Below are 19,102 nucleotides of genomic sequence, written 5' to 3' on the forward strand. Positions count from 1 at the left end.
TCAGAGGAAGCCCATTCAGAAAAAAAACTAGGATGTACCTTTTTTGTTTTGCTCTTTTCTTTCCTTTTGCCTTGACGTCACATTTGTCTTCTAAGGCTTTACGCTGCGAAACTGAACACTTTCGCTTGGCTCTCTTCGCCACAAGGTCGAGGTGAATGAGGCTTGGCGCGAGCCTAATGAAGAAGAAATCCAAGAAGTCTGGAAAAACAAGAGAACGGAGGGTGTGGGAAGGAGGCTCGGCTAATGACCTCCATCTGAAAAATAGATGACAGCAGTGAGGGGCGAGGAAGACGAGCATCTTGGCGTGCTTTAACAGGCAGCATGTGATTTTAAACTGCTGACCTTTTGAGGAACCGTCACAAATATTTGTTGTGAATTCACTTGTTTTCTCTTCAAACGGCTACCAGAGAAAAATCTGCAAAAATGCACATTTACAGCTAAAGGCTTCCCTTTGTTTTGCTCGTATTGCAAAGTATGAATTACACATTTTAGATTGATAGTTTTGTAAAAAGATTCATACATCAGAATGTGCAGCTCAGTCAGGAACAGTCCGCTACGATTTCTGTAACTTTTAGACTTTTCAAAATATTAAACTTTACTCAGAATGAATTTACCCAAAGAAATGCATCGAAATTATTTCAGAGATAATATTTACTTTAAAACCTGCTTCAACATGCTTGATCTATTTTTTCTTTTTATGCTTCTTTTAGCTTTTAGTTACCCTTCTGCCGCTTTTAGCATTTAGCTACAGTTTTTTTTTTAACTTTTTGCAACTTTTAGCTACTGATTTGCTCATTTAAGCATCTGTTTTGCTGCTTTTAACGTCTGCTCAGCTAATATTAGCATCTGTTTTGCTAACTTTGGCATGTGGCATTAAATTTTAGTATGTTCTGATTGTTTCAACTTTAACAACTCAGTTTCAGCAGTTTTCAGTCGAGTCATTTAGAGCTCAGCATTCACACTACATTTTTTTCCCTTCTCGTTCATATTCAGGTCTTTTGTCTCTGTTTGATGAAATCAAGGGTCAGATACACATATTTAAAAGGCCATATTTTGCCCACATGTGTTTTTCATCTGTTTGTAGCGTTAACTCCCTCGTCAGCCTCGAAAGCCTTTTAAGTCTCCCACAAAACAATATAAAACCTTGATATGAAGAAAGAAAGCGATCAATAAAAATCTGAGCCAGTTACAGATGGTTGTTGTGTTCAGATGTGTTTCGTGTCTTCTTCTGCAGAGGGGTCCAGTTCTGTGGCGTCAGCTTTGTGCAGTCACCTGACAGACGAGATGGGCAGCCCACACTTTACAGCGTGGTACACGGCGTTCACCCTCTGTGATTTAAAAGCCTCCTCTGGTCACAGCGAGAGGGTCCTTGGCCTGCCAATTGAAGTATTGCGGTATTTGCCTTTGATGAGCTGGCCTAAGCATTTTCAGGTCCCATCCAGCGAGGCGTCGTGACACTCTGCGCGCCCGTAAATGAAACACCAGGTGAGGCCTAATCACAGCTGAAAAACAAGGGGGGAGGAGGTTAGGGAGACGATACGGGCTTGGCTCGTGCGGCTGGATGCGAGTCTATTTATATCGAAGGACGTAAGTGCTGAGGGGAATAAACCGAGGTTGAAAATGGGGACACGGTTTAGTGTGACATGAAGCAACACTGAGACAGAGCGGACCTGCAAACCACTTGGATCCTCTCCCCTCTAATTCTGTATTCAGGGAGCAAAGACACGAGTGTGCAGTTCAGTCTTGTGGACAGCGAGGAAAACAAAAAACTTAACCACCCATTCAGGTGCCGTGTTTCCCTTTCTGAGCTCAATCAGACAAGTCAAAGACAACAGGCTCGAACAAGCCCCAAGTATACTCAACTCCAACTGTGCATTTGACTGAACTATACATTATCGACCGTCTATATGGGCGAGTAAATATTTGCTGGGCATAGAAATATAGGTGCTGCATGTTTAATAATTAATCCTCTGCAGTATGGGTGTGTTTGTGTATCGTAAACGGACCACGCTGCAGTCGGAGTGACATCACTGCCCCAGCAGAACATGACAGCCAGCGTGGAGATATTATTACCCAACGTCCTTGTTCCTTTATTTATCCCACTCCACCCCAAGAGTTGGCTTCCTCTTTCAGTACTGACGTAGATGTTGATGCCATTACCTTTCTGCCTCTTTCTATGCTTTATTTTTTTTTGTTTTCTTTTTGCACCATTGTGATTTTAGATTCATGCAGCAGCAACTGGATGATGTTTTAGTCCTGTGACTCACTCATTTTTTACTTTTAAATTGTGTGATTCATGAGGCAGGATTCATGTTTTTCTCCCCCCACCCAAATGACACTTAAAGGCTCTGAAGCCATCTGTGCCCTTACTTATAAAAAATGATATTAATCTAATATTTTCTGTGATCATTCATACACACGCGAATGAGAGAGCAAATAATAATCTCAGCAGGTCAGCTTGTATCATGTAAGAGAAACTGTAATTTTAAACACTGTCTACGCTTAACCAGATTACATTTTTATCCATTTATATATAAAAATTCTGTCCTCATGATTCTGATTAAAAGCCTAGCATTGCTTAAAGGGATGTATATGGCCCGCGGCCATTTTGAATTAAGTTGACTTTAAGAGTTAATTAATTGTAGATGTCCATCCAATCATTCCTCTCCGAGAATTTCAAATAATCTGTCAGCAGACGAATGGACACATACACACACATGCAGACACAGACAAAAACATTATCGCCTCTCGTCTTGGGCGGCGCTGCAACACTCACACTTGTTGTTTTGGATTCTACGGCACAAAGTACAATACGGCTGCGGTCATAGTTTCTCAAACGCTTCAATTCGAGCTCACACAGATCTGTCAAAAATGTTGTTCGCATGTGGACGGGTGGTGCTAACAGAGCAGAAAATCTCAGTTTTTAAGACTGGGCCTTAATTTCAATATCTTTCATTTTGAACATGTCAACAATAAGCACAGATGGTGATTCTCTGCATCTGAGTGGTTAAATCCTGTCATTTTCACTTTGATCTAAAATGAAACTATCTTCCATTTGACATCAGAGTTGGGATAATGATCCAAAATGTTACAATTTATTTAAACCAAAGCATGTTGGAGGCTTTTTTATAGTGTTTTGCTGGAAATACTCAAACCTGGCATACTATTTGAAGTGTGTATGGAAATCAAGCTTGTTTTGCTTCTGGCTGGATCTAAAATTGTGCTCATTTCTCAACTGTCTAACGTGCTACCACCCAGCTGCAGAATCTCAACCCATTCAGCAGTCCTCCACAGCTTGAGAAAACGAGGCTGCCTTTCTTTTCTCCTTCTAACGCCTCTTCTTTCCTGCCTCCGGAGTGAGTTTTTTGTTCGTGTGTGTGTGTGTTTGGTGTGAGCTGAAAACTGTCAAAGATGTGTTCCCATGACAACCTCAGTCCCGGACTCGAAACACACGGGGTCAAGGGATATCCAAATGTGTGTGTGTGTTTGTGTAACAGACGAACAACGTGGCTGCAGAAATATCAAAAGGGCTCCGGAGAAGCTTCAACGTGAATCTGAAGTGTTTGTGTGGGTGCAGCCTCTGCAGGCATGTTTACACAGACACGTGTGTGTTCGTCCTGTGCATCAGCCCACAAAAGTTGACCAACTTAAAACATTTATAACTCCAAGGAGCCACTGCAGAGGGACCAAAGAGCTGTGTGAGGCCCTAGAGCCGCAGGTTGCAGACCCCTGATCTACTCTTGAGCCACTAAGGCAAATAACTGGGTTTTATGTTATCTTAATTGTGACGCTACTGAGATTGTTGCACTAATACTGACAATTATTTGCCACCATAAAAAAGTTTCTTGGATTTTATCACCATATTTGTAGTGCTACAGGATGAAGAATGTTAATCCTAAAAGTTTAAAAAAAAAACTTTAATTTAATGTAAAATCAAATTAAAGCCTAAAATTCTTTGAAGGAATACATTTAATCTGCCACATTAACGACTGCTGCTCTGTGTGACTCTGCATAGAAAATAGGTTAAAAAAATGGATGGCTCTTAAAAAAAGAAGGGGCAGATTTATCACCAGTTTGGTCAAACCCTGTGAATTATAAAACGCTTGATCCCATAAGATTTTGCAAACTGTATTGGCGCTTGAAGTGTCTGTTGAGGATGACTCTCAGCGACTATTTACCAGTAGTACTAGAGTTATAGCCTTTTATGTGTTTGCTAAGGGCAAAAGGTGAATCGGGTCGAGTCCAAAAGCTGTTTACAGTTAGTTGTAGATGTCCATTCAATGATCGTCCATGGTTCATGAGATATTTTGCTAACAGACTGACAGAGTTGACGCCGACAGTAATGCTGTATCTTTAAACAAAGGTGTTTGTTTTGTGTACAGTTAAGGTGTCAGGTAATGTGTATGTGTTGTGAATAACTGCTACCAACACACCAACTTTAAGCTCAAAGTTGTCTCAGTAAGTGTCATTTTTGTGTTTCCAGAAGCCAGTTAGCTGTGAGTTTCAGTAAAGTCTGTCCAGTAGTTTGCCATATATTTAGCTAACATGCCAAACTAACACATGCACACACACTCAGACATGGGTAAAAACATGGTTGCCCTTTCAAATGTGTCTGTAGGCAACAAAACTAGAATAAAGTCACGTTTCTGAGATCTATCAGCTTACGGCCTGAGCAGCCACCTACACAATAATATTACACAGTAACCCTTTATGTGATTTTTTATTTATGTTCTTTAGGAAGTATTTTAAACCTTATCTTTGCCCTTCTCTTCACCTTGCTCAGCCGTTGCTCACTGTTTCCTGATCACAGGGAGAAGCGGAGTCGTGTTTTTTTTTTGTCGCTCCAGGTCCTCCGCTGACGATCTTCAAACTGTACTTTCCTTTTTAAAACGAGTCAAAAGAATCCACAGTTTTGTGTTTCTTTCTTTTTCTTTTTTTTTTAATTTTGCAAGACCAAGCACATCTCCAAAGTTGCACTTAGGAGATAAAATCTTGCTGAAACCCCAATTTATAAACCTTCCCCTTGAGGAATGTGAACCCATATTTCATATATGTCAAGCTAAATTAATCCCTGCTCGCCTTCTTCTCATGTGTCTATCTCCTTCTCTCTCTCTCTCTCTCTCTCCCTCTTGCGCTGATATAAAATATACCACGAGGAGCTTTTAGCTGCTGCTGCACACCGAAGACGTACAGCAGAGGTGAAGGAAATTTACCGATTCTGCCGAGGCTGAGCTGCTGTGGAGGGACATGTGGCTCTGTGACCTCTGGGGCTCCTCACAGGAACATCAGTCTCTTATATGACAGCACGAGATGAACAGCTAGTACATCTTAGCCGAAGGGGGGGGGAGCAGAGCGTTTCCCTGCCTTTTTATGTGACACGGTGCCTTGGTATTTATGAGGGTGGAGGGAGCACTTCGTGGGATGGCGAGAAATAGTTTGATGATGGACTGGAAATCAATTTACAATAGAGGGGAGCAGGTGTCTGGAGGTGGAAAGAGTCGGATAAACGTGATAGTCCGCATCTTTTAAAGCTGGGTTTCGTGGAAATGTTATGAGCAATTAATGTGTCACCTTAATGATCTTAGTTAGGAGAAATAGAGTTTAACTGTGACTAAGGGTTAGTCTGAGTGAGGCTAAGACCAGAGTGCCATCTTAAAACAACTTCAGTCTCAAAGATTTTATAGCTGTTCATGTAAAGCTACTTTTAAATAAATATGTATATTTTTGCATATATTATATATTTTGCCAGTTTTGCATTGTAATGCAAAACTGGCAGTAGTGTAGAGGTTTATAAAATAGTGTTTGTATGAACCTCTATGATATCGGAGCTGTTTTCAGACAGCAGCAATCCACTTTAGTCTTAGGCCAGTCAGACTAGCCTTTAGCTCAACAGTCCATTAGAAATAAACTCAAATTTAAGGGTTGTTCAAAAAGCTATCTACAACTGGTAGGCTATTAATTATTCGTACTTTTTTTTTTTACAGAACCTCACTTCAAAAGATCAATTTCACAGTTTCATATCATAAAAAAAGCTGAGGAAAACTTCCTAAGTGGTGATTGCGGACCAAAATAGACTCAGGATTAAATTAGATCAGAAGCATGTATCATATTTCTGAGCAGTAAAATCTGTCCCGAGGTATCATATTTCTAACATCTATTCATTCCAATTCAATCCAGTTTAATAGCGGCGGGGCTATTTTAGCCTGTGTTAGTTTCTGCCACAGGTTTGGTGTTGTCTCCTCTGTGTTCCTGTGGAAGTGCAGACGCTCTGGCCTCCTTTGTCCAGCTGCTCAAAGACGCTGCTTGAGCACAAAATGGTCACTGTTGGTGAGGTGAGGTGCATTTTACAAATGTCGTGTCTGTAATGCACTCACAATTCTTTCCCTCGTCTCAAGCGTTATTTAATGGCGATATAAACCCCCCCACCGGTGCTAAACCAGTCATTTTATGAGTAGATTTGTGCATTACAGCACAGACAGAAGCTCGCTCTGTTTCCCTGACTGCCACCTGCTCTGAACGGCGTCGTGATAATATCAAAGCCAATATCAGATTATCAATCGGCAGATGAGGCGTGACCTTTGCAGAAACCAATCTGGGTGCTTGTTTGTGTGCGCTTGTCTGTTTCTAGGCAATTGTCCCTGGTTCATTATGTCACAGTGCTTATCCTCTCACAGCGAGCCTTATCACTCTCTGGGCTGTGTCAACATGATCAGTTGTGGTTAACCCCGCCCCCCATTTTAGATCTTATGCTCAGATTATTTACATTAAATAGTATCTTTGTTTGCTACTTCTGCATGCTTTGGGCTGTTTTAACCATTCATGAATGAAAACATTCAGCTGATTTGGGAACAGTGTGCTGCGACTTTTGATTTTTGTAACTTTTAGGCTTTTTATACTTTTAGTTTTATCTTCCTTTGCTTCTTTATTTCAACCATTCTGCTTCTTTTACCTTTTAGCCTTTGTTTTTCTATTTTTAGCTTTTAACTACTGTTTTGATATGGTTAGCTTTTAGCTACAATTTTGCTACATTTTAGCGTTAGAATTCATTTTTCACCCTTATGCTCAACTTTTGTTTTGTTAATTTTAGCTTTAACATCTGTTTTGCTATTTTTAGTTACTTTTTGCTCATTTTAGCTATGATCTTGCTCATTTTAGCATCTGTTTTGCTCATTTAAGCTATGTTTCTGCTCTTTTTTAAACTTTTAACTACTGTTTTGCTGCTTTTAGCTTGAGTTGTGCTCATTTCAGCCTCTGTTCTGCACTTTTTAGTCTACTTTTATCTGTATGAGAGCTTCAAAATATCCTAAAACTTGTGTTTAGATCACTGATACTTAAAAAAAAGTAAGAGTCAAACTTGAGGCAGCTGACCTTATTTAATTAGTTAATTGTTGCAATCACTACCTGCCTTACAGGTGCATGTCACACGCCGGCTTCCCTGACTCGAGTGTTTCTAAGCAGATTTGCGCTTCAGGTCATCTGATCCCTTCCATCCTCCAGGAGCTCGGCTGAGCACGCAGAGAGCTTCAGAGAGTAGCTTTGGTGGGTATGAATAGCACGGCTAATCGGAGCAGAACACAGGAACGAGCTAAAAAACACACCAGGCCGATGCTACTTTTGACATCGTAAAGCTGCTCGAACGAGGAGAACCCGGAGTGGGAGAGGATTGAGGTCAGCTGGAGGATTTCTGCGACCAAAGTTAGCTTAGGGTTTACACAACAGGATGATATTTCAGAGCATATTTGTGATTTGAAATGGGTTTTATGTTCACCATTCAAACAGAGCACACTTTTGGTTTAAACGTTGACTAATAAGCTGCTGTGGGTCATTTCTATAACTTTATGGATAATATTAACTCTAACTGGTCCAAGTCAGCTTAAAGCGAGGAAGTTAAAAGTTGTCTTTTTAGGCTCATTTAGAAGGAATCACACCATTATTACTGCTCAGTTTCCCAGCTGACACCATATTAATACACTATTTTCTTGCTTTTTTTCCCCTTGTGGCTGTTTGTTCAATTATATATGCAAAATATGCAAATCAGCCTGCAGAGACACCATCACGTCTTGCTACATTTGTGCCAAATATAAAGGTCTGAGTTTGATAACATTTGGCAGTTTAATCTGAAACGCTCTCCCATGAAATCTTTTCAAGGCTCCGAAGTGATTCGGCCTCATTAATGAACTGCTCCTGAATATCAGCGTTTTTACCCTCGGAACATTACCACCCCCGTTCCTTCAGGATGGGAGAAATCCCACCAGCGCCCGACCTTCAACCATTATCTCCCGACTTGACAAACCTTTCGGCTCTAATTGAGTTCTGTCATTTTCCACTTGATATAAGAGCACTGCATCTTCCACCCAGTCACCGCCTGGACATTTTTCTCTTTGCATTTAATCTCCCTGTCGATATTTTTATTATGAGCCGGACTTGTGCACCGCTCACACACAGCCTGAGGGACAAAATGTTTAAAATCAAAACCCCGCAGGATGTTTTTAACCCACAGTTTTCCAGTGGTTTGCCTTTTTTTTTGTTTTGTTGTGTTCTTTTTTTTATGTGAGGAAGAAGAAATGTGTGAGAGTCACATCTTGGCAAAAATCCGTTTGATTCTTCTTTGAAAGTTGTGAGAAATGACAAAATAAAATGAAATAAAGTGGACAAGGTCTACAAAAAAAAAAAAAAGAAAAAAAAACCCAACAAGAAACGAAAGATACTCCACAAATTGATGAAACTGGGTAGATTTATTGCTGTTGTTCTCTTTTCGGGTTCTTTTTTTAAACATTCACCAAACAGAGCCCAAGAAACGATCAAAATATAGACAGATAACCTCCTACTGCAGGTCAAAAACATTTGTGGATCACTAAAATATGGTTTCTTGCATAAAAAAATAATAATGCTGTTTTTTTAGCTGTTATCTAACTTATGTCCATCAAACACTTTGAAGTTTTTTTCCCAGAACTCTCAGAAGACCATTTCATTTTGTTTCCAATATTTCCTTTAATCACTTTTAAACCCTCTTTCGCCTAATTTGAAACGTCCTTCCCTCTTCCTCTCTCTGTGTCACCCTCATCTCTCTTGTGGTCTCTGAAACTCTTCAAATCAAGCCACAGACCTCCTTGTCTCAAATATTTGTTTGAGTCAAACCTGAGGAACACGGAGAGCAAATAAATAAAGTCTGACTGAAAACTCCCAACACCCCCTTACAGTCATGTTTACCCTAACAACACATTTTACTGCTGCATGCTGGGGGACTGTAAGAAAAGGACAAACCGGTCTGCTATGAACTCATTTAAACCCCCCCACAGTCTGAAATAAATCTGAAAAATGGTGAAGAAAAACTTTCATCAAAATGCTGTTCACTAATGATTGCGAAGGGCATGTGCCTCTACAGCCGAGTTCTCCTGGTTTTGGTTTTTATTTTTCTGCAGACAGTCTGCAGCTGTGTGCTGTGTTGACAGGAAAAACATGCAGAAAAACACCCAGCTTCGGCTCCTATTTCGCTCCATTTTAGCTGCGATTAAGAAGCCCCAGCTTTCATCCGAAATAGACCTCAACAGGTTGCAGGTAACTTCATGTCTGAACATCGAAGGTCAAATTACCGGTCTGGGGAAATACTGAAAAATATTTACACTGATTGGGTAACATAAGATACTATTTTACGACTTAATAAAAGAAGTATTCAGGGATTATCAAACTAAAAAAGACAAAAAGAGAGCAACGTGTTAGTGTATCAGAAATCTGAACATTTGACCAGGTTTCTTTTTATTTAGACCCAGCAGATATTTCTGACTGCTGCACAGAGCAAACACCACCAAATTGACTGACTCCTCCGGACAAACATGATGACTTTTTTTGTTGTTTTTTTAACCTGAGATGTTCTGTGCTCAACTGCAGAGTGCACAGCTTTGTTTTAGGGGGGATCTGGCACAAAAGTTTAAATAAACATGATCGCTTTGTCAGGCTGTGTTTGTTCCTTTCTTTTTTAATCATCTGCTGCTGAACGTGAAGGCAGAGCAGAATATTTGTTAAATATTTCATGAATGACTCCACAGATTTTATTGAGACTTTCAGAAAGTACGTCTACAGCTGATTAACATTTGGACTCAACCCGGTTCAAAATGGCTGCCACAGCCAGCTGAACTTAGCACTCCAAGCACTACCTGAAATACTGGACAGATTTTAATGAAACTTTCAGTTTGTAATCATAAGATGTACATCTATAACCAATTAACTTTTGAGGTCAACCCATAACATGATGGCTGCCACACTCAGCTGATCGTACCAAGACTTTAATTTACCCAGTTTTATAGATATTGAGCTAAAATTTGTTATTGTAGCAGCTGAGCATTTCCCCCAACACATACTTTGAACACTCCACATTGCACAACATTTTTCCTCAAAACTTTAGCATTAACTGTTGGTGTTAATCCTATTTGTCTGTTAGCAAAATATCTCAGGAACCACTGAATGGATTTTATTGAGGCTTTAAGTAATCAGTGGAAATACAGTATGTCTTATATATATATAGATATAACTTTTGAAGTCACCTCAATTTAAGATGGCAACCACAGCATTAGCCAACACAAAAATGGCTACAAGTCAGTCAGTTTTACAGATTTTTAACCAAGGTTTGATATAGTTACTGAGAGTCATCCTCAACACGTCGTTAAATCTCACATTATTGCACGAGATCACACAGAACATTTTTATTTTTTACAAGGTATGACTCCATCCATCTCAGCACAGTATGAGTTGTTGTTAGTTTCAAACTCTGGCAAGGATTTCTGGGCCTTTAAGTCTCATTTTGTCTCTGCACACTGTCAGCATGACGGATTACGGTGAACAACTTTCAGTAAATGTTGTTCATGTCAGAGGAGCCCCACATCCGCCTGCAGTGCTGCAGCAGCCACTCACTGAGCAGATATTAATTATGCACCATATGTCCAACATTAGACGGAGGATACATTGATTTTCTGTCTCATGTCCGGTTGCTGTATGTAGCTCCAGCTTTTAGGACCACTTTATTAAGCTGCAGCTTCCCATTGTGCAAATTAGGAGTTAATATTTGCAGCTTTTTATGCTATTCTGCAGTGCTCAGACTTTTTTTTTTTTTTTGTTAATCTAATGCTGATAAGCGATACTCAGCTGCTATCACTGCTGACCCGACTGTTTATTTTTCCTACTCCTATTTTTACATCCTCTTCATCGAACCATCTGTCCCTCAGTTTTTCCTTCACTTGAGAACAGGAGCAGATGGAACGGGAGTGTGTTGCCTAATGCCAGGTGGTCAGCTGATAGGAAGAATATGGCAGCAGGAGGGATGGATGGTACCGGTGCAGACGGGTAGTTTTGTTTCTCCTGACCTGTGATAAGACAGCGTTGACCCTTCTGCGAGCAGTCCTGGACAACCAGATGATTATATTTGGATGTTTGTTCTTTCTTGCTGCATAACTGAGAAACAACCAGGTGTTTTTGGCTTTTTTCCCCCTACATTACTCTCTTTCTTAATTTGCTCTGATTTCTTTTTTCTAATGATCTCAAAAGGATTCCTGTAAAGAAGCAGCTGTGAACACTCAAATAATCAAGCTAGCTGCATTACACTGTCATGCATAATCTTATAAAATCTTGTTTTTTTTCTTTTTATGCATTTAAGTTTGAGTCTGTAGCTCTAAAACGTTTACTGTTTTACTTAAAAAAGCCTGTTTAATATATATTTTAAGCACTTTTTTCTGCAGTTTGTTTTAGGAAGCATACGGTGCCTGATTCAACCCCTTCTCTCTGCTCTGTGGGGTGTGTTTGTGGACATGGTTGTGTAACAGTATTTACAGAAATGATACTTTTTTTATACACGTACAAAAAAAACCCCAGCAACATGTTGGTGTGCATTCCCTCAGCGTTTGATAAACCCGTCGAAGGAGAAATAGACACTAAATAAAATGGACAATTCTGTCTGCATCCTGCTTCCAAATCTGGTGATGTGCTAAAAATGATGCAGAAATGTCCCAGCAGTGAGTCTTATGGGAGAAATTGGAGCATATTGTCTCAGAAACTCACCAGCCCACATACTGAGACGTAAAGCCGCAGCTGGAGGGACATCAGTGGAATGGTCTGAATTTCTGGGGGCTCATTATTTCCAAAGGAAGAAAAGAATAAAAATCATCTTATCATTCTGTTCATTTAATTGAAAATATCAGGAGAACCTGTGACCTCGACAGCCATTTTCCACACATTTGGTTGTATGTTATTTCAAATGTTTGATTTGCAGATTCAGATTAAGAGTTTAATGTAATGTTCAAATGAAACAATATGCTTTAAACAAAGTCAATAAATGACAATTCTACTGCAGCATTTCCATTCTGAGGGAATGCTAATAAAATATTGACTATAAAATAATTTATTTTCCCTACACGTTTATATTATTCAGAAGTTCTTTTCTTTTATTTGCTAAAATGACTCGTACATGGAAGAGACAGGCAGAGCATATGCATGATGTAACCCGATTATCCATCCTATGAATCATCAACACTGACCTGATTTGGAGAGATTAGCTGCTGGAACACCACAAACATACAGCCTGTGGTCAGGTCTGTGATCCAGCCCAAAGATTAGAGGTAAACTGGTGTCATCTTAAAGGCACGAATCAGAGGCTGGATGGGTGGTTTGCATGTTGTGATGGAAGGGTTAATGACACAAAGATAGAACCAGAATGAGAGAAGATTGTTTTTCCCCGCAGAGAAATGAGTTCCTAGAATAAAAAGATTAAATGCATATTGGCAAAAGGATTACATTATGCAGTCTGTGTAAGTTAATGCAGCTCTGTGGTGTTTCTGTGTACATGCAGGTTTAACACCCTGACTTACGGACCACATCTGTTTCCAGTGAAGTAACGCTCGCCTCTAAGCTGTCAGCCAGTGGCTGACTGTCTAATGACAGCGTTCCAGTTAGCTGTGGGTCACGGCGGCGCTTCGGCGCAACTGTCACTTTGTCACAGCTGCTTTTCCTGCGAAACACAAAGTTATCTGAGAGGCAAGACTGCAGCATTCGCTCTGTTCAAAAGACAGAACGGTTCTCTGTCAACAAAGCAACAGATCCCGCAGGAATATCAGAATATTCCGGCCAGAATAGCCACCTGACACAAAACGAACAGCAGTGTACAGGTTTATAAAGTAACGTTTGCATGAACCATCAGGATTTTTTTTCGAGATTGGGGTTATTTTAAGATGGCAACAATCCACTCTGGTCCTAGAACTGCTAATACTAGTCGTCGCTAATAATACTCATCTGTAATACATGAATCACATAATTATTATGCCCCAGCGAGCCTCAAATTAGACAGTCAGAGATGAAGTTCAGTTGTGCTGCTTTTGTCAATAAATGTAAGCCCTGTTGTTTATTTCTTTGTTAGTATTTCACAACTAGTAGCAAAGATAGTCAAGAGCCATAAGAGCACAGCTACATGCTGGTGAGGGTTTTTTCTTGAAATATATTAGTGAAGTGAGGCTGACAGCAGTCTTTGCCTTCCATTGTTGGAGCATATTTCTTATTTATTTTCAGTTTTTTGTGTGTGTGTGTGTCTCTGAATCAATATTTGAACGTTCTTACATCGTGGGTCACATCTGTGTGTACAATCCAGATGTGAACCGTATAACATCATGTTGAAGCCACGATTTAAAAATATCAACAAACATATTTGTTCAACAGCAGAGTGTATTTGTACATTTTAAACAGACATTCTAAAAAATGCAAACATTTTGACCAAAAGACCTCGTGGATCGCCAGATAATTGCTCTCCATCAAAAGGAAGCCCACACAGTTGAGCTTTGAGTCGCTGTAGTCTTGTAGAAAACTTTAAGGGTGCATAATATATATTTTTAAGAAATAATTCTCACCACCGTGTGGCTATGCTTCAATGACTCTTGAATAGCTTTGCTGCTAGCTGTGGTCAAAAGTTGTGAATTATTAAATAAGAACTAAATCAGAGCTAATAGCTGAGCTGGGCTTCATCTCCGATTCTCTACTTTGGGTCTTGTTGCACGTCAGGACTGAACCCTACTTCTCTTTCAGACAAAGATGCACTGTGACAGATGACAGCAAAGAAAGATTGCGTCAAATTTTCTTGAGATACGATGACAAAAAACAATTTTTTTGTTTGTTTTTCCAAGGCAAAGTTAGCATTGAGACGTTTCTTGCTGGCAGATGTTGGATCGGATTACCTAACCAACCGTGCGCTCTCTAACTTTAGCAGCCAACATGATACAAACACCTGGCCCCAGAGCAGTTGTTAAGATTGCTCTCCACTCTCTGTTTGTGACAGATGGCTGTGCTCGGAGAGGATATTAGAGATCCAAGAGGTGGGGGCTTCGTGGACCAATCGCAGGAAGGGGTGGGGAGCTGCCTCTACCCAGCAACAGAACCGCTCAGCAGGGCTCAGGTGGGGTGACAGAGCAAACCTCAGGCCAAAGAAGAACTTTGTATGGTCTTGTCTTTTCACATTGGAAGTTGTGACGTTTTGAATGTCCGCGGGCCAAACTTGGCTCATTTTAAAAACATGCTCTGTGGAAATCTGTAAAAAAAAATAAATAAATAAAAAGTTTTAGCTCTGTAGTCCCAGAAAGTTGCTGATTTCAGCTGTAACAGTCTCAGAGAAGCCAGAGTGTGTTTTGTGTTATTCGTGTTGACACAGCAAAGAGGGAAAGGAGAAAATGAGGCAGCAAAAGTACATATTGCAGCAAATGAAGGACAGTGGCTGCAAATGTCAGGAAAGAAAGACCCAGAGGGAGGTGGAGAAAGGTTGTGTTTGCACAAGCAGTTTTCCTCTTCAGTGGGCTCCACAATGCATTTTTTTTTTGGAGCTTGGCAGATAGACTGGCAGAGTCAATGAAACATTAACACTCCTCAACCTTTGTTAATGCCAAAGAAGCTGCAGCAGGAGTGAAAAGAGAAATCTAAAAAAAAAAGAAAAAAAGAGTTTACTGAAATGTACGCCTCTGTGAAAAAGCACAGACGTGGAAATTCAATGACAAAAAAAAGAAAAAAAACAATTTTTTTATTTTAATTTCATGCCGCCAAGCGTTGTCCTTCACATTTCTTCCTGAGAGTCGCGGCAACCCAAAGCATCTTAACGCTGCTTCAGGGTTCCTATAAAACTCGACCTTGCTCTGTTGAGTTTAGCTTTAAAAGAGATTACAAAGATCTTAGATGCCTGCAGAAAATGTGCTCCAGTTTGTATGTTGTGCACGCCCATATACTAATTCATGGCCCATTCGTTTCTGCTGTTGACACCTCTCCTAATGCTGAAACTGTAAATCACCGAGGGCGGGTGACAGCAGTGACATTACCAAGCCATGCAATAACAGAGACTGCTGAGCTAAGGCTAAGAATATACTTTCCACACATTATACATTTTGCAAATTGTGTTTTTTTTTCCCCACCATTCTTGCTGCTGCATTATAATAAGCTACAACACCAGTGTTTTTATTGAAAATATCATTTGTCTGGATAAAAAAAACTGCCCATTTGCAACAAAGAAGGACTCAGATTCATTTTAATGTAGCCACAACGTTAATGTTTTCTATTTTGTTGTCTCAGCAAAAAAAAAAAAAAACGTCAAGACCTTCACACGGTACCTGCTCCATCAATCAGTAAAGATTTGACATGCTCTGCTGGAGCAAATATGTGCAGAAATACAAGGACTGGAGGGTGCAGCCGAGGAGATAATGGGCCCAGGGGAGGTACTCTTGCTTTGGAAAAATGAACGCTTGTCGAAAATGGATTCTAAGGCTGATCGTGATAACTTCAAGTTTAGATAAAAACTTTATGACACAGCCTGTCATTTCCATTGACTGGCTGTATTGTCACTGTCTAAAAGGACAACAACATCCTACAAAAAACAGATTAGACTTGTTGGGCCCCAACATGAGCTTCATGTCAAAAGACACTTTCACAAAAACACTTCAAGCCGGGACGTAGCCTCCTTCTGGTCGTCACGATACAATTTCTGAATGGACCGCTGCAACGTGGGGGTTGAAGCCAACTCCCCGCCATTGTGGCTAAACAAGGTAGTAACAGAGTCGTAGCAGTGGAGATGCGAAAAGGTAAGATCGCTTTGCAGCTTAAGAATGTGATGTCATGAAAGCGGTCTGTACGGCCACCCAGCTGGGAGATTTAAAAACCTGAACAACAATAATTATATCCATTACAGTGGAGAAGACTGGTTCCTACACACAGCAACTTTGCATTTGCTAAACACAATGAATCCAACATGTTTTGAAAATAGTATCATATGAAGGTCACACATTCAGTGTGTAGTGCTGTAATTATCTAATAACCTAGACTTTGTATGGCTCTTCTTACCTCAACGTTTTTGCTGCTCTAATTTAACAAATCAGTCGTTTTAATCTCATCTTTGGACAGAAAACTTAACCCGGTACGCTGGGGTCAAACTGATAACCCAACCCTGCTGACGTTAAAACTATCCAGGTTTGATCCGGTCCAAGAATGACCCTGCGCTGGCTGTTTTTAACACTGAAGGATTCAAAAAGATTGTGATTTTTGTTCAGTCACGTTAGGATTCTGACATAATGCATGAGAGCGGTAACAAACTTAGGGTTTAAGTTGAGAAAAACAAAACAAAATCCAATGTGGGTCAAGCTTTAAAGCAAACAGCCTCAACTTTCAGTCAGAAACAGGAACCAAAGGTTGTTTTCTGTAACTGAGTCCAAGGTTTTGTTAGCACGTCTGTCCACACAAAAATTTATTGATTGTGGACTTTGTTATTCAATAAAAAGCATAAACATCCCTTTACTTCCCTTTTTGTTCTCAGCATCATTAATGTGCTGGGAGTGTTTCTCACCTGAACATAATGTTTTAGCACTTTTGTGAAAAACACTGCTATCTTATTTGTAAGGAAAATCCATAAACATGTGGCAGAAACCCATGACTGGCTACATCCTCAACTGCTGAAACGGCATTGGTGAAAAAGGAAAGTTTAACATTATACATCGAGGGGAAATACATAACAGAGGCCCACATTCTTTTTAAAGAAATTGTTTATCCTTTGAATATTTAGTATAAAGAGTCACTGAATGAAAATGTAGACGAGCTGCGAGACAACAATATTTATAAAAAGGAAGCACATACAGGGTGTGAATGGGAAATAAGAGAAGAAATAACAACAATAGATGTATTGTGTCCTGGCCAACTTGTTTTGCATCATACCATGTATATATTACTTAAACACTGGCTTAGTCATAAAACCTAGGAACACCACGTCCTAATTTATGGGAACTAGTTTATTCATTCCATCACACTTAGTGACATGAATGTATTTCTGGAAGAAACTCAAACGTTCACTGATTCTGGCTAAACAAATGTTAGGATGGAAATCAAAGGTCCGTAAATTCAGCATCTAAAACTCTGAGTCTAAAAGCATCATATCAGTCCGAACACGTTTTGTGTGAGAATGGACACTTTTTTTTTCTTTTTCTTTTGCTGCTCACAAAAATATTTCAACAAACAGAATGTGTGATGGTGTCTCACTTCCTGAAATATCTGCCGCACACACACAAATGTGTTTCTGATTTGTGTTTGTATCCGCTTAAAGGTTTATTGTGCACTTAGACCCAAGAGACTGCTCGCAGCTTGATTTGAAAAGCCCTGTAAGAAATGAAACTAGCATTCCTTGTGGAAATGAGAGTCCTTTGAACGCGTTAACCCTCCCGTGGCCTTCGGGTCAAATGGACCCAAAGTTACAAGGGGCTTCAGGAGGATTAAAATCTGTCCAGTGATTCATGAGATACTCTGCCCTCAGACAGCCAGCTAAACACACACAAACATAGACACAAGCAATAAATAATCCCCTCTGCCACTGCCTTTCTGAAAGGGAGCTATTCTCTGACCAATCAAGCAATCAGTGTATCAAAAATGACAGTCAGATATAAGACAGATATCCATATTTGTGCAGGTAGGAAGAGGAGGAGCAGTTCTGAACTGGTTAATGATCTGAGAAGCTGAAGCTGTTCATTTTCAGCTGTAGATTGGAAAGTCAGAGCAGCGTTTGGATGCTCTTGGCCTTTAGTGAGACATTGTAGGTAATAATGACTATCAATGTAGCAAGTTTGCATTTTAGAGCAGAATCTGAACCACAGTGTAACAAATTGAGCCACGTGTTTACATTTTAATTAAACGGAGAGAATAAAGAGAATAAAACACCATTTTTAAAAATATTCCCTTTTGAAATCATTTCTTTGTTCATGAAATGCAGAACAGCGACTGATTGAAAAAACACAAATCTGCTTGTTCAGACATAAAGCCTCTTAATAAGAACTTTAACAGAGCAAGAAGATGCTTTTTAACCGCGGTGTGCTGTTTGATGCTACATGTGCTGCGAGGTGTTGACTGGATGTTCAGATTTCAAGAGAATTGTTTGTTTTTTTTCTGAAAAAAAAATATTAAAACAATGAAGTGATCTCTTTGAACAACTGGCTGGGAAAATCTTTGTATTTCCTGTAGCTCATGCACACGTGCAGCTGAAGTCCACATGAAGTAATGAAACACAGAAACCGGCAGCTACATCCAGCAAGAAATTCCCATCCTGCTTTAATGGGAGCATTAGTGCGTCCTTGGAGACAAGGTGGACCATGATGTAATAAGGGATCTGTCCAGGCTCAGGCGATAAATGAAATAATCTACAGGACGAATGGCGCTGTGGAACCGTGAGGCTACACATCGAGTAAATTATTTGAGTATCTTGCCTCACAGGACGTTGTGGTGTTGGTGGTCAACATAATCAGAGCTCGCTACCCTGTGTGTGGCGTGGGAGCATCACACACAGAGTTTTTCCTTTATTACAAAAAACAAAGCATAGCAACATAGGACAAAACTAGATACTCTGCATTTTCTGCAAAGATGCAGAGTAAATACTGAGAGCTGAATGACTTTGCTGAAATTTGTTGAATAAGCTGAAACTGAGTGGTTAAAGCTAAAAGTAGAAGAAGACTAAAAGTAGCAAAATGCATCCAGTAACGTCCCTTACAAGGTTTGACCAAAATGGTTACAACTCCATTTGAAATATAAAAAGATCTTAGTTTAAATCTCTGGCTTGAAGGGC

The 19,102-nt window shown here is 39.9% G+C and overlaps 1 protein-coding gene and 1 long non-coding RNA gene across 4 annotated transcripts in view; one reads left to right on the plus strand and one right to left on the minus strand.

Moving 5' to 3' along the window:
- mapk8ip3 (mitogen-activated protein kinase 8 interacting protein 3) overlaps positions 1–19,102 on the plus strand; it is a gene marked incomplete in the record, with an annotated part of 1,049,817 nt that overhangs the window by 25,682 nt on the left and 1,005,033 nt on the right.
- The window catches only part of LOC108239310, a 38,406-nt gene that overhangs the window by 1,780 nt on the left and 17,524 nt on the right, over positions 1–19,102 (minus strand). Inside the window, exons 1-3 of one of the 3 annotated variants that reach the window (XR_001808713.3) lie at positions 5,214–5,228; positions 1,191–1,502; positions 39–198 (exon numbers count right to left, since the gene is read on the minus strand). This is a non-coding gene — a long non-coding RNA (uncharacterized LOC108239310). Of the gene's footprint in view, positions 1–38; positions 199–1,190; positions 1,503–4,774; positions 4,903–5,213; positions 5,229–19,102 lie in introns of those variants that run through there. The other 2 variants (XR_005233840.1, XR_005233841.1) reach the window with 2 other exon arrangements.

The sequence above is a fragment of the Kryptolebias marmoratus genome, linkage group LG12 (genome assembly GCF_001649575.2).
Source record: "Kryptolebias marmoratus isolate JLee-2015 linkage group LG12, ASM164957v2, whole genome shotgun sequence".
Lineage (NCBI taxonomy): Eukaryota > Metazoa > Chordata > Actinopteri > Cyprinodontiformes > Rivulidae > Kryptolebias > Kryptolebias marmoratus.